The 16,330-nt window shown below is 48.4% G+C and overlaps 1 protein-coding gene across 5 annotated transcripts in view; it reads left to right on the forward strand.

The window, feature by feature from the left end:
• CUX2 (cut like homeobox 2) overlaps window positions 1-16,330 on the forward strand; it is a 269,432-nt gene that overhangs the window by 110,616 nt on the left and 142,486 nt on the right. Inside the window, exon 1 of one of the 5 annotated variants that reach the window (XM_081252628.1) lies at window positions 9,614-9,679. The exons of the other annotated variants lie outside the window; for them this stretch is intronic. The gene's annotated coding sequence lies outside the window, so the exon portion shown is untranslated. Of the gene's footprint in view, window positions 1-9,613; window positions 9,680-16,330 lie in introns of those variants that run through there. 5 annotated transcript variants of the gene reach the window in all.

Raw genomic sequence — 16,330 nt, forward strand, 5'->3', positions numbered from 1 at the left:
TGCCTTGTAAGTCATTTTTAGGCTGATAGGAGGGAGTTGGGAGGATGAAGGCTCACTCAGGGATAGTAATCTGTGGCTTCAACAACAGCTACATATATTCCAGGAGGTGCATTTTGAAGAGAATATTCAAGGACTGTTCATGGAACCGTGGCGGGGAGGGGTGTGTGAGATGCCACATTATCTCAACCTGAGATTGTCCAGGGATCGGTAAGGCAAATGGGACTTTCAGAAGACCAAATTAGACCAAATCCCTGTAGATATGTGCAAAGGACCAACACGATTCCATGGAGATGCAATCAGGGAGGTTCAAAGAGAAGAGGCAAGGCAGACAGCCATCCATGGAACAGGTTAATAGAAAAAGTTTTCAGTTATGTCAGGTGAAAACAGAGGATCAGAGACAATCCCCTCTTCTTCCTATCCTACAAATAGGAAGGACCTGGCAGGGTTGGGGGCGGGCAGAGGACAAACTGGAAGCCCCTTTGGGTTCTTTTGTTATGGTTTTTCTTCTATAAATCTCTGTCTTCTCTAAGAAGATCAGACACTTGGAGAAAGGACATCATTGTGTGACTGGGTAGGGTGGAAAAGACAGCCTGGAGTTGGGAAGGGAACCAGACTTGAGGAGGGAAGGGCTGTTTTGAAAGCCTGAAGTACCCTCATAAGGAAGTGGCAAGGCTGCAGTGGAGGCCCTGTGAATCTTACTACAAAATTTTAAAAATCCTTCAGGTTAAGGGAAGTTTTGTGAGATTATAATATGAACAGGGCTGTATGTGTAATATGCAAATTTCTATTAAATAAAAACCAGTGTGAGGGCATAGTTCAGGATTATAGGCCAGTTTGCTCAGCTTCCATTCCTGCAAAGAGTCTAGAAAAAACTGTCCAACTATGAGCCGAAATCTCTGCCCTTGTCCTCTCGGTTCTCACAGCCAACCGTGTGGCTCTAGGAGCATCCAGCCCTGGACAAACTTAATTTCCTTCATTGACAGATGGGCTGGCCATGAAGATAGAGGACTCGGGAAATGAGGCCCACGTGAGGCTTCCACCCAGGCCCCTTCCCCTTAGGCCTGAGGAGGACTGTGTAGACCCCTGGCTCTCAAGCACAGTTGGTGTTCAGACCCGTCACCCCCACCCAGGAGGGTGTTGACAGCACCCACCTGGGAGCCCAGCCTGACATCTCTTGCCAGGATGCTGGGTCGACTTGGAGAACCACTGGGGTAGCCCACTTTAAAATATTAATTTTCAAAGATGCATTATTCTATAAGCAATATACATGTCATATTTTTAAGGGAGGCATTAAAGATGACAATAGAATGAACAGTAAGTCTCCTGAACTTTCAGGTCTCTCCTGGCTGTTCCACATTTATTTGTTTTTCCAGGACATTTTAACCCATAGACAAACGTGTAAGTGCAGCCCCCTTTTTAAAATAGGAAAAGGATTATGGGATTATTTCTTCTTCTTTTCAATACTTATTGAGTGCCTACTGTATGCTGGGAGCTGAGACTACAGCAATGCAGAAAAGAAAAATGTCCAAGACTTCCTGGCATGGGCTGTCTGGGAGAGGCCAGGGAGACAGCCAAAAAGCATGTAAACCAATAAGATAAAAGAATCACAAATTGTGATCCTGCAAAGAAAATCAATAGTGTGCTGTGGTAGGGGAGCAGGGGGAGGGGGTTATTCAGTGACCTCGAAGGGCGAGGAGTCAGCCATAGAAAGCTGTATGTATGTCTGGGGGTGTATGTCTGGGTGTGAGGTGTGTGTCGAAGTCGGTTTGTGTATGAGTGTGTGGGCATCTCGGTGTGTCTGTGGAGTGTATCTGTGTTTCGAGATGTGTGCTTCTTTATCTCTGTGGGTGTCTGTGTGTCTGGGCGTGTATGTGCACACATGTGTGACGTGTGGTGGAATGGCTTGCGCTGGGGTCTGAGAGCTCCTGTGACCAGAGTGTGGAGGCGTGGTGAGATATGGATGGAGAGCAGGGCTGCCCCCAGGTTTGCAGGCCTCCTTTCCCAAATGAAGGGGCCTGAGGTTTTGACCCAGGGAGCTGATGGAGAGGGACACAGAGGAGCGATGCAATCCCGGGGCATTGTCAGGGCTCCCCGTGAAAGCTTTATGGGGGCAAGTGGGTGGCCAAGAGGAGGCTGGGTGACGGCAGAGGACGGCTTCGGCTTCCCTAGAAGTGAAGCTGGTGGATGATTTAATGTGGCAGAATGGAATGAAAGAATCTGGGTGGATTCGATGCCGTTTCCTGAGATGTTACGACACTGGGGGAAAGAGTGGGGAGCAGGCAGGAGCCCAGGGTTTTCTCTTGGTCATAGGAAATCTGAGATGCCCGTGGCCTCTCAGAGGGGACATCAGGTCTGCAGTGGGTGCGCGAGTAGAGCCCAGAGTCCTGTGGGCTGAAGGTGAGACCCTCAGAGGCCTGGCCATGTCCACGGACTGGGCAAACAAACTTTCCCTGGCTCTGAGGCCCTGGGCCAGAGCACTGAAGGCGCCCCATCAGTTCATGCCAGCACAGCCCCGTGGGCATGGCTGCAGGAAACCCAGCAGAAGGATGTAGTAGGCACTTTCCTGCCAAATGAAGGAGTCCGTCAGCTCCCTGAGGCAGAGACTGGGTCTTTTCATATTCCCAACACCATCCCAGGCCTGGTGTAGAGTGAGTACTTGTGTTTGTTGAATAAGAGTTAGAATAAGCTAATCACAGAAAGTGACCATGCAGGAGCCACATGAATTGGGCAAACTCCAAGGTGTTTGTGGTTAGGCTATAATTGCTTCAAAGATTTATAAAACCTTGAGATGCAGAGGAGTGTGGGGGGTCCCACAAGCAGCCTGGGGATTTGAACATTTGGAATTCAGACCGTCACTACTTACAGTGTGGTTGGCCGTGGAGTGATAGCATCGGTGTCACCCGAATCCTGTTAGTGATGCAGGGACATGGCCCCACGCTGGACCTGGAATCAGAATCTGACCTTTGACAAGTCCCCACGTGATTCTTGTGCACATTCAAGTTTGAGAAGCAGAGGGAATTCACAGGCGCTGCCAACAGGGCCCCTATGTCCTAAGGGGCTGTTTAGGGAGGTGAGAACATGGGGGATACGGGCCTATTGGCTATTTGTTAAAAAAGCATGTGGTTCAAGCTGTCTGGAGTGGGGAGAAGGTGCATCCTTCCACTGCCTGGGAAGAGAGAAGTGGGAAGTTCACGGAGGGTCACAGCTGGTAAGACAGCAGGAGGTTCTCCAGAGCCAAACCAGAGTCACCTCCCCTGAAAAGTGACCTCTGAACAGTGGTTGAACAGAGGTGGGCACAGAAAACACAAGGGTTTGGGGAGAGGGCCACACTCTCGCGGTCACTTCTCTATGAGGAAGTCAGTATTGTTATGCTGAGGTGGGAACGGGGTAGGGGGGAAGAGGGGGTTGGGCCAGAGCACATGAGCTCTGAAATCCACACAGATCTGCATGTGATCCCTGTGCTGCTTCTCACCATATAACCTTGGGCAAGGAAATAAGTGTCTCTGAGCCTTGTTATTCTTGTCTAGAAAATGGGGCTAAAATAGAACTTACCTAATAGGGACATAGGGATGGTAAATGCAGTGGTGACTGGAGCTGGCTGGTGAGGACCGTTAGCCTCCCTCCAGCTCCAGGGGTGGTGACATCACAGTGGGAGCTTAAAGTTGAACATGCTGGGAGAATTTACACCATGGAACACGTCAGGACTTTGCCTTTTTTCCTAGAAAGCTGGTTTTTAAGCACACCACTGTTTACTAGTTTACTAGTATATCACTGGTTAAATGACAAGATGTATTTAATTTGCTAGGCCCAATGCTTGGTAGTGGTGGTTACTAATTACTGTATTACTATGTATTAATTACAGGACCACAGGATTACTAATATTATGTAAAATGGTTTTCATGATTGGACTTTCCATGTATTGACTCTGACATTTACTTTAACTGCTTGGGGGACTTTTCTGCTACTTCTCTGGTCCCCAGCCTCATTCTGGATAGCTGATATTGTCAGTTAGCTGAGATATCTTTGGGTATCTTATAGAATTTGAGCATTTACTGAACACTGACTGAACACTACGTACTGGGCAAGCACTTCTAGCATATGATCTCATTTAATTCCTGTAACAACTCTATGAGGTAGAAACTGTTATGAACCCTATTGTGTGGATGCAGATGGGGCTCAGAGAGGTTGTGACTTGCCCCATGTCACACAGTTGCTCAATTGAGAGGCCGGGCTTTGAACCTATGCGTTTTGACTCCAGAGGCTGAGCTCTCATCAGGTGGATCCGTGGAGGAGGCAGGTGTTTGCTCCTTGTGGTGTGGACCTTATGCCTTGCTGGGAGGCTTTGGGGACAAGGGTTAGACAGTGGGCAGGGTCAAGAAGTCCTGACGGTGTCATCTGGCTTGATGGGACAGCAACAGTCTGATTTTCTGGGACGTGTGCCGGCCTCATTCTGATTGGCAAGGGGATGTCTCTGTTGGAAAGGAATCTTGGCCACTTGCCTCTTGGCAGCAGGCTTTGGCTGCCACGTGGAGTGCCGTTTGGAGGTGGTGGGAATTATTCAGCAACCTTGCCTGGGATAGTTTAGAATGGGCTGGGGGCTCTGCCGGTCTCTCAGACAGGCAGGCAGAGAGAGCAAGAAAAGGAGCACTGTCACTGGAAGCCCAAACTCAGCTTCCTCCCTTCTCAGTTCTCCCTGCCTCTGTCTATCTCCGTCTCTTGCGGTCCCTCAGTCTCTCTTTCTGCCAGGACGTAAGGAGCCAGTAAGATGACAGGTGGTTTGGCATCGAGGAAGTAATGTCTCCTGTCCCCACAGCCTCCATTCCCTCGGCTCTACTAAAACTTGGGCACCTTTACTTCCACAGCTCCCAGTTGCCATCAAGATAAAGTTCAGACTCCTTGGTTTGACTTGAAGATCTCTTGTGATATGACCCCTGACCCCTGGCTCTGCATCTTGTCTCCCAGGGAGATGATACAGGAGAGACTGTATCATATTCAACTTTTAATTTTTCCATAGCATTAGCCCAGAGCTCACTCAGATGTGTGGATGAACTTGACACACTGGACTTGCAGCCATCGCCATTACTGTGTCTTAAGGCAGATTTATCATGTGCCAAGTGCTGTGAAAGCGTCTAGGTCTTTTCTCTTCCTGTCTCATTTACTCCTTACAACAACCCCACAGATAGGCCTTGTGTTTTCCCCATTTCACAGAGGAGGAAACTGAGGCACAGAGAAATTAAATTACATGCCCAAGATCACCCAGCTAGGACACAGCACTGACTGATTTGAATCCAAGCCAGTCTAGAGCCCAGGCTGATTTGAGTGAGGTTTTCCTTAAACCACTTCCTGAGAGCCTGTCACCAGCTCAGTGTCACCCTCACCGCCACCCTCCCTGTGGCTTTGTCAGCACACAGCCTGGTTTGCTAGCTCCTCACATTGCTGTATCTCTGCTGTGTCCACACATCCTTGATGAATTAACCTTGGCAACGCAGACCTTGTCACACCAGTACGGTTAGAGCTGCGGGGAACTGGGTTGCAGAAGGTATAATGGACCCTTCTCTCCTCTTTGTCCCCCTTTCCCTGCAGATCCCAGGGTTGCTTGGATGTTTAGGAGAAAAGCTGGAATGTTTCTTATGGGAGCAGAGAGTGTTTAGAAACAGGATAGACCCTCTAAGTTGGTTCCTGCCAGAGCGGACCCCCTCCACACCCAGACCTCATGCAGTCTGTGGAGGGTGGTAGCCCTCATGGCTCTGCTCACCAGGGCCTCACTGTCTCAGCACGTCCCTGAGTTGCTCAACAACAGACCAACATTCCTGCGCCGAGGTAGAGGAGAGTCAGATTGTGTTAGCAATTCTCCATCAGACTGTGTCATATTCGGATTGTATTGTATTAGTAGTAGTTATTTCCACTAATGTGATGAGAAAGTTGCTAATCTGATAAGACTCTTGCATTGTATTAGGGAAAACAAATATTAATGTGATTCGATGGCAAGTGGCTAATAAGAAACTAAGTTGCTAATATGACATGATGGATCAGTGGGAGGAATTTGGGTTGGGTGCTTGAACTTTTCTGGAATGTTCAGTGAGGGGGAGAGGGCACAAAATGGCAAGGGCTCCATGTTATGCTGTCTCAGAGTTAAGGCTCCTTATCTGAGCCTCTTTCCTCTATCACCACACCCAGACCCTCCCCACTGTACTGGGATGAATAGTGTCCTCCAAAAGTTCACATCCACCCAAAACCTCAGAATATCACCTTATTTGAAAATAGGGTCTTTGCAGGTATAATTAGTTAAGATGAGATCAGACTGGATTAGAGTGGGCCCATTCAGTCTAATGACAGGTGTCCTCACTGGCCATGTGAAGAGCCAGACACACAGGGAGAATATGCCCTGTGGTGACGGAGGCAGAGATGGAGTGATGCAGCTACAAGCCAGGCAACACCAAGGACTGCCAACAACCAGAAAGTGGGAGAGGCAAGGAAGGAGCCTCCCCTGGGGCCTTCAGAAGGGAGCCTGGCCCTGTCGACACATTGATTGGGACTTCTGGCCTCCAGAGCTGTGAGAGAACATGTTTCTGTTGTTTGAAGCCCCCAAGCTGGTGGTACTTTGAGACTGCAGCCCCAGGACACTAATCCACCCCCACATCCCAGAAAAGGAGGAGCAGGTTCGACAATATCCATCGAACTCAAAGACAGCGGGTCAGCTCCGGGGTAGTTCTCCAGCCCCAGCTGTTGGCCTGGCTTGACCAGACCTGGGGATGCGGGCTCACTCTCTTCCTCCGCTTTGTTCTTTGTTTAAAAGGAGGAAGCCTCCTCAGTCCTCCTCAGGTGGTTGGCATATGGGCTCTGCAGCCTGCTTCGCGGCACGTTAATATGTGATTAAAGGGGTCTTAAAATGCCCATTAGTCCCCCTCAGGTATCTAGTAGTGCTTTTGGATTTAGAACAGAACATTATTTACTCATTAGCTGATAATAGACCCAAGTGCACACCGTATGTACTGGGACAGTTATTGGAATATGGGTTCCACAGAGAAATGCAGTTCTGCTGGTGTGGACGGTGGCAGGACAGCATGGTCTGGAGGGCACAAGTTGGCCCCTGGGCCCTATGGCAGCTTGCTGCAGACAGAGTCGAATTCCAGGTACAGACCTGGGCACATGAATGTCCCAATGGAAGGGGTATTGAGGGTGTAGAATTTGAGGTAACCACCTCCAAGAATGGAGATGCCAACAATAGCCCCCCACAGTGGTGAGAGATGGCACCAAGCATCCCAGCCGAGTCTCCCAGGATAAGATTATTAATAACATGACAGCCACTGCCAGGATCACAGGGGTAGGATGACTCACCCAGGACACACAGCTGGTAAGACACCTGATGACAAGACATGGCCCTTTTCAGCATTCCTCTGTACCCACTGCAAAAACTTCTCACTGATTCCAATCTTCCCTTTCTGTGATGAAAAGAGGAACTTTGACATCATTTCCTCTTCTGTCTAGTTGGTTGGAAAGATGAAAACAGCAGATTGTCCATCTTCAGTGTGTGGGTCCTTGACCTTAGGCCCAGTGTGATGTGAAGGCCTGGGGAGAGGGAACAGGAAAGGACAGGAGCATAAACGCCATGGGAATTATTTGGGCATCTCCCAGGAAGCAGGAGGGGGCCTTGGAAGGGACCAAGGAGTGACAAGATCAGGCCTGTGTCTGGGATCAGTGACTCCAGTGGAGGTCTGGGAATCAGTGGAGAAGAGGAAGAGGCAGGGAAGAGGCCAGTGAGAGGTTCCATGGTTGCCCAGTGAAGCCTCATGGGTCTGAACCAGCGGATGGCATTGGTATCAGGAGGAGGGAATGGATGCTGGCAATAGCCCCAGAGTCGACCTCACAGGTATCAGTGGTTGATTCGACTTCTGGGGGGGAAGAAGATAGTGAAGCTGGGGCAGCTCCCAGTTTGATAGACAGTTTGTCTGGGTGTGGCAGTGGGTGGGCATAAAAGTCTCCAGTTTGACCTTTCACATCCCTTGACCTTGGCAAGCCCGATTTTCAGGTCATGAGTTTGCAGTGATTTTGCAAGCGAATGAATGAGCCTTTTACAGTGAGGTTACCGTGAGCGGCATGGCATAAGCTTACAAGCCCCCCAAAAAGGACAGGCACCGAAAACCCTTAGCCTTTAAACTCAGAATCACCTAGAATATTCTGAGATGTACCAGAAGGAAAGAGGGGCTTCTTGTGTGAGAGTGGAGTAGTCTCCTTCTGGCCCAGTTGCAAACAGTAGGAAACATCTTGCCTCTGGGTTTCCGGGGCGTGCAGGGAAACCTCGGCCCATGTCCCCGCTGTACACAGGCAACTAGGCAGTTTTGTGGGTCCTGTTTATTATGAAAACATACAAGAAAGGTACGAGGTGCCCCCTCTGGTGAATTGTTTCAGCATGCGGACACAGTGACACCAAAGAAGTCAAGAGGTGTTCCCAGCGACGCAGCCGCAGTTAGAGGCCTAGCGTCACCTTTGTCTATTGCCTGAGTGAAGAGCAGGGCTCCCTTGTGAAAGATGAGCAGGGTCCATCTCCACTTCCCTGGGAAGGAGCCGGGGAGAAAGCAGAGCTGGGCAGATTGTCCTTCTGTCCATCTCCCACTCTAGATATGTGGGTCTCCACCTCCACCAGATAAATAACCAAGTAAATAAACAGCTTCCCAACAGGCGTGCTGCAAATGCATGAGTGTATGTGTGTCTGTGCCTCTGTGTGTCTGTGAGTGTGTGTGTGTGTGTTTTAATAAAGCTCACCATGAGCCAGATATCAATTTCTGTCAGAGAGACACAGAGCATCTGAACCAGAACTAAATAAAAATAAACATTAAACAATTATTGGAATTTAGGTTTATTTAAAAAATCAGCAGGGTTGAGGGAACAAGGCACCCATTAGTGAGGCAGAACTATCGGGCCTTTTAACAACCTGCTGGTTCTTGGCTGCCAGGGAGATTTGGGCTGTACAAGCCGTGGAAACTCCGGATCCTATTGATTAAAGATGATGCGGTAACAGGCCAATTATATCATCGTGGCTGCTTGCGGCGCTGGCCAACGCCGGCTACCCATTTGTCTTTATGGAAACAGCTTTGTATGGGGGAGCTTTGGGGGGGCAGCTCAGTGTCCCCCATCTTGGGCAATGCTTCCAGGCCGCCTGAGGTCTCTGCAGTTGGAGGCTGCAAAGCCCAAGCTGTCTCAGAGTCTTGCATTTTTCTCCTCTCTGTCCCCTCCACGGACATTCGTAGTTCATAAGGAACCTGCATATTGTCAACCAAATCAGTGCAAATAACCAGTGAGCGTTTCTCGACTTTTCAGTAATAATTGATCTTCCCAGAACTGATATCATTTGGAAAACGTAAGTAAGGAAAGCAGCAGTGAGCCAGATGTCTGCGTTAAGAGAATATAATTGTTCTGAGTTACAGGAAAGGAAATGATTTCTCTTCCAGCTTTAGCTCCAGGAAGAGCAGAGCAAACTACCCTGGAGCACCAAGAAGCTTCCAGTGAACTCAAGGCTTAGTACAGACTCAGCGTCTCAACCTAAAGATTTGGATGACGGCAGGACTGGGATCTTCCAAGCTGTCGGGCAGATTTTCTGCTTGCAGTTTTCTCAGTCTCTAGGATTTTATTTGGAAGCTTTCTGCCCAGCCGGTCGCTGTTGGGGAAGGAGAGAAAGAAGGTTTGCTCTTCTTCTTGGGGGGTGTTTGGACTTAGCCACTGGATGGGAGTCTTCTCTCTGCTGTTTTTGTTCATTCTTTCTTCCTCCCTTCTTCCCTTCCTCCCTTTTCATTTCCATGCCTCACTGTGCTTGGCTCCTGACTTGACCAGGGTGACACTTAGAAAATCACATGGGGATGGGGATACTCTATGGATTGGTATATGGAGAATAGGATTCCTGGGGTTACTTTCTTTATGAACATCTGTCACTTTTCCAGGACTCATTCATTTGTTCCTTTGTGCATACATTCATCTGCTCAGCAAACACATAGTTACTGGGCACCTACTCTGTGCCAGGCACAATTAGGTGCTGAGAGCATATTGGTATCTTTCCCCGTGGAACTTCTAGTCTAGCTATGAAGAGACACAGACATGAAACAATTGATTATTACATCATAGCTGCAGTAGTACTTCATAGAAATGAGGAGTAGGAAGTGGGGGCAAATGACTGTAAGAACTCAGCCTTGTCTTGGGGTGCTGGTCTTGCAGTAACATTTTCTAAGCTGAACCTTGGCATAGGGGTGGGACTGAGCTAAGCCAGTGGTTCTCAGACTTGAGTGTGCATTAGAATCACCTGGAGGGCTGGTTAAAAACATTGCTGGGTGCCCAAAACTCCCCCAGAGTTTCTGATTCACCAGATCTGGAGCTGGTCCAAGAATTACCATTTCTAATAAGTTCCCAGGCGACACTGCTGCTGCTGGTCCAAGGACCACACTTTGGGAACCACCAAACTGGGAAAAGGACCAAAAGGAGAGGGCATCCAGGTAGTGTGAATTGTAAATGCAAAGGCCCTGTGACCAGTGTGTTTGGCAGTCACAGAATAAAGGGGCAGAATGGCGGGAGCAAAGTGAGGGGACTATAGGGGAAAATGTGTTGGAGGAGAGGGCAGCGTCCTGACCACATAGGTCTTGCAGGCTGAGCTGGAAAGTTTGGATTTTATCTGAAATTGGATGGGAAGCCTGGGGAGCTTTTTTTTTTTTCTCTTTTTTTTTTTTTTTTTTGCGGTATGCGGGCCTCTCACTGTTGTGGCCTCTCCCGTTGCAGAGCACAGGCTCCGGACGCGCAGGCCCAGCGGCCATGGCTCACGGGCCCAGCCGCTCCGCGGCATATGGGATCCTCCCAGACCGGGGCACGAACCCGTATCCCCTGCATCGGCAGGCAGACTCTCAACCACTGCGCCACCAGGGAGGCCCCATGGGGAGCTTTTAAGCAGCGAAGTGTCAGCATCCAGTTTGTATCTTGAAACACTCTCTCTGGCTGCTTGTGGGGAAATGAGATGGTGGGAGGGTGGCAGGCATGGAGCCTGGGAACTCTATGAGGAGGTTACTGCAGCCAACCGGGTGGGAGTCAGCAGTGGCTGGACCAGGCTGGCGGCAGTGGGCATGGAGGTGCACGGACATGTGGACATGTTTGAGAGAGTGAGTCTAGGCTCCCACTTTCTGGAAAGCCTTACAGATCAGTTTGGATCCACGCATCAATCCCTGAAACCTGATTTCTTACCTGAAATGTTCTGTCTGCTTCATATAGCCCATCTGCAGCCCCCGATTAGATACAAATATAATAATTAGCTGGTTGTGAACATTTGCCAGTTTACCATCTGTTATCCCATTAGATTTTTCAAATACCCTGAGCAAAAGGTAGAGTTGTGCCCATTTTGCAGATGGGGGAACTGAGGTTCAGAAATGGCAGTAGATGCTCCCAAGCTCACCCAGCTGGGCTTAAGGAAAGGCAAGATTCTCACCTAGACCCAGAATATCCTCTGGTGAGCAGACAAAAGGAGCTGTGATCCCTCCATCCCCAACCTTAGACAGCAACCAAATTTCCCTTTAAGTGGTGCCAGTGGGCTTCCCCAAGATGATAGGGCCAGTCCATCAGAAATACTAAGTAAATATAGAGGGAACTGTCATTTTTTTGGAAGTCAAAAATCTTCAAACATCAGCAGTTTCCTGTGGTTCAATCTAAAACAAAGTATGAGGGGGAAATGTTGCATTTCTAGAAAATTCTGCTGCAGCATGAGGACTAGAGGTTGTAACATAGTCTAAATTGTCTCTGAAAGCAGCTTCCCACACACGCGGAAGCTGATGAGGGGGCCGTACAGGGATGCAGCATCTTAGAATCAGTCTATAATGCAATCAATTTTGTATATCCCTGGTGAAACAGCAACATTTATTTAACGTCTTTTATAGAGCAGCTGAGTTTTATCACAAATCACATTCCATTTCTATTCAGCTGGGACTCCTTGAAGGCTAAAATGCACTTACTTTTCTCCGAGGAAATTTACCAATTCCTCCATAAAGACCCATTTGCCTCTGTATGTAAAATTGACACATTTATTGAATATTAAACATTTAAGGTTTTTCCCCCCAGCCCCCCCACCCCTCACCCACACCTTTTTCCACTTTTCCACAAAGCTTTGCAGTCATCAGGGGGACTTCCTCAAAATGTTGAGAAATGCGTTTTTATGTGCAGAAACAGCCCACATTTATATTCGGGTCTTTCTTATCCCTGGGAAATGGTCAAGTTACGTCATAAATTTGTAGAGTGAAATCCAATGCCTCCGAGTGGCCTATTTAAGCCACGTGCTTTCCCCTTCCCTTTGTGGTGGGCTTGGCAGTCTTGGTCACAAGGCAATATGTGTTGGGTTTGCGACAAAAGTTTTTTGTCCACACTTGTAACATTTGTGGAAGGCAGGGGCAGCCTCCTGACAATAAATTGTGCTAATTAGCATGAGGGCCTATTAATAAAGCGCGTTTTCTTTCATTCTGTTCCTGAATGGTCGGGGACATCAGTTAAAGTGTGCACTTGGGACAATGTCTTTTCACTGCTGGTTGCAGTGTTTTTATGTAAAAAAAAAAAATGAACAGGGGGTTGGGCAACTTATGGAACATGTTTTTGTGTCGTTAACATGAGAGAGGGCTGAACTGTTGAACTTAGGTCTCCAGTGTTGGGTCCGGGTTTTCTAAGCAATTCTAAATCAAAGCGGTGGGGGAAGGAGGGAGCTGTGCTTCACCTTAAGATAACTGTTGAGTTTGAGGAGTAGCTTTCTAATGAGCTTTGTGATCAGACAGACTCAGGTTCAAATCCTGTCTTCCCTCCTTTACAGGCTTTGTGACCTCAGACAAGTGATTGATTTTACCTCTTTGAGCCTCAAGCAGGGTTAAATGAGATAATCCATGGAAGGTTCCAGAAGGAACCTCAAACTTCATTGCTATTCTCCTAAGGACTTTATCCAGTGTCAGGTTTAGACAGGAAAAGAAAGGTCATTGTGCCTAGCCCTCCGTTCCAGGCTTTGTTGTCTTTCCACAAAGCCCACCAGTTGACCAGTTTACTCTTGGGCACATCTGGGGTCAAGGAGCTCACTTCTGACCATCAAGGCTGTCTGCCTTTTGTTAACCTGAAACCTGTTCACGTGTAACTTCCTTTGCCCACACAGATCTGAGCTCCTCTCCTGTTCTTCAAATATGTGACAACTCCCCCCCTCCCTGAGTCTTCTGTACTCCAGGGTAAATGTCTCCAGCTCTTTGCAGATCTGGATTCCTCATCCTCACACAATGTTGACATTTTGGACTGGATAATTCTGTTGGGGGACCGTCCTGTACATCATATGATGTTTAGCCATATCACTTGCTTCTTTCCACTACATACCAGTGGCACCCCCCAGTTGTGACAATTCAAAAGTATCTCTCGACATTACCAAATGTTCCCCAGAGGGCAGAATCACCCCCAATTGAGAACCACTGTTCAAGAGTTTGGGTCCTCACCATCCTGGCTCCTTCAGCCACACGTGACACCTCACCTGAGAAGCTTCCACATCCTTTCATTTCTGTCCCCTCTGGCATGCCAGCATCCCTGTGGCTTATGCCTCTGGAATGATTTGGGCCCGTTGGGAGCAGGGCCCATATTTACCTGGCACAAGCTGGACCTGCTGAGATCCTGAGAAACCAAAATGAAATTGCCCATTTTTCTTTCTGTAGCTTTCTCTGGAAAAGGCAGACACCACCAGGACTGGAAGGTGGCTGGGACTTCCTTGTTGGAATCTCTGTTTTGAGAACAGGAATGATGAGGTCTGAGTTTATCCTGTAGCTTTCATCTGAACAGGTAGAGCTAACTTTGCAGAGCGGGAGGCTTCTGACTGGGGCTGGATCCAGCTCTGGGTTAACACTCTGCCTTTGCCACTGACTGAGTGACTGTACCTCTCTGAGCCTCAGTTTTCTCATCTGTGTAGTGGGGATAAAAATAGCAACTGCTCAAAGGGTAGTTGCCATAATTGCAAAGAATCAAGCCATGCAAAGTGTCCGGCATATAGTAATCAACCAGTAAATTATAGCTACTATTTATTTTGTGATACTGTTGTTGTCTGCAAATAAGAAACACATCCAAAGTATGAGAGTAATTCACCCAAGGTCAACTAGCAGGTCAGTGTAAAAACATTGGGTCGAGCATCTTTTTTTATGGAAATCCCGGGGGTTTTGCAAAGGTCTGTTTGTGCATACAGAGGAAGAGATTCAGAGATGATCCATTTTATGTGATTCTCACCCCATTAACAGCCCGCAGTTTTGCCAGAATATCCTCTTTTCACTTTCATTTTAAAAACCAGCCAGTGTAATAAATCTTGTCCCAAAAAATCTCGGCAGCACATCTTGGCTGGAGTGTATGATAAATCTAATATACTGTGGCTTCTCTGTATGAGAGACCCCTGTGCAGATTTGTATTTTTGGCGGACAGCCCCATGGCCTGGCAGGATTCTAGTTTGCTCTTGGTTTGACAAGTTCAGTCCTCTGACTGGGTCGTCTTTGTTCCACAGCTTCATTGGCTTAAGACATGACCCTGTCCCTTCTTAATCTTTCTTTACTTTTTCCTCCCCCACAATCCATAGACTTAGCTACTTCCTCCCCACATTTAAAACAGGGAATGTGGCTTAGAACTAAGAGTGAATTGTAAGGAGACATGGTTGGAACGGGGGAGGGGAATGCCACTGGAAACTCAGCAGGTACCTGTGTTCTTTTCATGGGGTGTTGGGCGCCCTGTGGTTCTGCCGCATGTGGACTGTATCACCTTGGGAGACCCTGGGAGGGCAAGAATCCCCATCTTGATCATTCAACAAATATTTCTTAAGCACCTACTATGTGGCCAGGTATAAGGAAGTGAACAAAACAGAGTTGGGGTTCAATGGGAGAAGCAGACAATTTATAAGATGGTCACTTGAAATGAAGCTGAATTATTTATGCCTGTGCCGAGGGCTCTGATTGGGAAATGCAGGGGCTCTGGGACCTGAAGAAGGGACATCTTAGAGCTCAGTGGAGGCTCAGGGAAGGAGCCCAGACTCAGGCAGGGAAGGACAGCAAGGTTGTCACTGACCAGCACAGGGCCAGGGGAAGCTGGGAGGGAGGCTGGGCAAAGACTATGCAAGACCCTGTGGAGTCTTCTGCTCAGAGCTGTGGGCAGCCAATCAGGGGAGTTTGGAAGGAACAGTTCATTTTAAAGACTTCTCCAGCTACCGCACAGAGGATAGACTGGATGGGGCCATGGTGGAACCTGAGAGCCTCCTGAAGAGCCACAGACTCCCCTCCTCATCTCAGAGCCCCAGAGGGAGCCCATTGAGGCCCCTGGGAGGCCAGAAAGAGCCCCCAAAGGCTTCAAGGACTTTGGAGGGGGTTCCAGTCCCAGCTCCACCCCTATCGATCAGCTTAAATCACTTCTCTCTGAGTCTCAGTTTCCTCACTGGTAAAATGGAAGTAATAACAATACCCACCTGGGTATTATAAAGCTAAATCAAGAGAATGCATATAAAGTGCACAGAGCAGGGAACGGTTTCTGGCACTCAGTAAGCACTCAAGAAATGTTGATTATCAATTCTGCATACTAGCTGTATGACCCCAGGAAAACTAACTTTATTTCTTCGGGCCTCAGTTTCCTAATCAGCAAAATGGGGATAATAATTATACTATCGGATTAAACAAGTTAGAATAGTGGCTGGCACAGAGTTTGGGCTGATAGGTTAGTTGTTACTACTGTTAAAATCATAATTGTTGTTTTTACTACTCTCTTTCCTGTGGTTTTGTGTATTACGTGGTTGATCGTCAGGTGCCCAGGGATGGTTTTTATCCTGGTTCTGAATCCCACCACGTTAGCTGTGCCTCACCCAACCGTTCCCCTCCACCTAGTGTATTCACCTTCCAGACCCTCTCTTGGGCCCTACTATGCCTCAGACAGAAGTCCAGCCCCCAGAGTCCCCCAGCCCCAGCATAGGTCTGCCACCTACTCATCCAGTTTTGCCACGACCTTCTGTTTCAGTGACCTTCCTCTACTCGGACAGTGAGCTCATCCAAATAAAGAGGGTCCTCAGGAACCCTCATCCTCACTCACTGAACAGGGCCTTTTCTGTGCCTGGCATCATCTCTTCCCCCTCATAGCAGACCCTGGAGGGTGGGTATCTTCAGCCCCATTTGACAGATGGCAAAACAAGGGCACAAAGTGCAACGGGCAGTGCCCATGGTCTTTCTGGTACTCGCAGGCTGCTCTTCACTGCAGAAGCATTCACTCCCCTCCTTTTTCCTTCCCCTGCTATCACGGAGGCCAAAATGCCATCTTCCACCATACCCCTCCTCCAGTT

This window comes from Mesoplodon bidens (assembly GCF_964165515.1).
Source record: "Mesoplodon bidens genome assembly, chromosome: 13".
Taxonomy (NCBI): Eukaryota; Metazoa; Chordata; class Mammalia; order Artiodactyla; family Ziphiidae; genus Mesoplodon; species Mesoplodon bidens.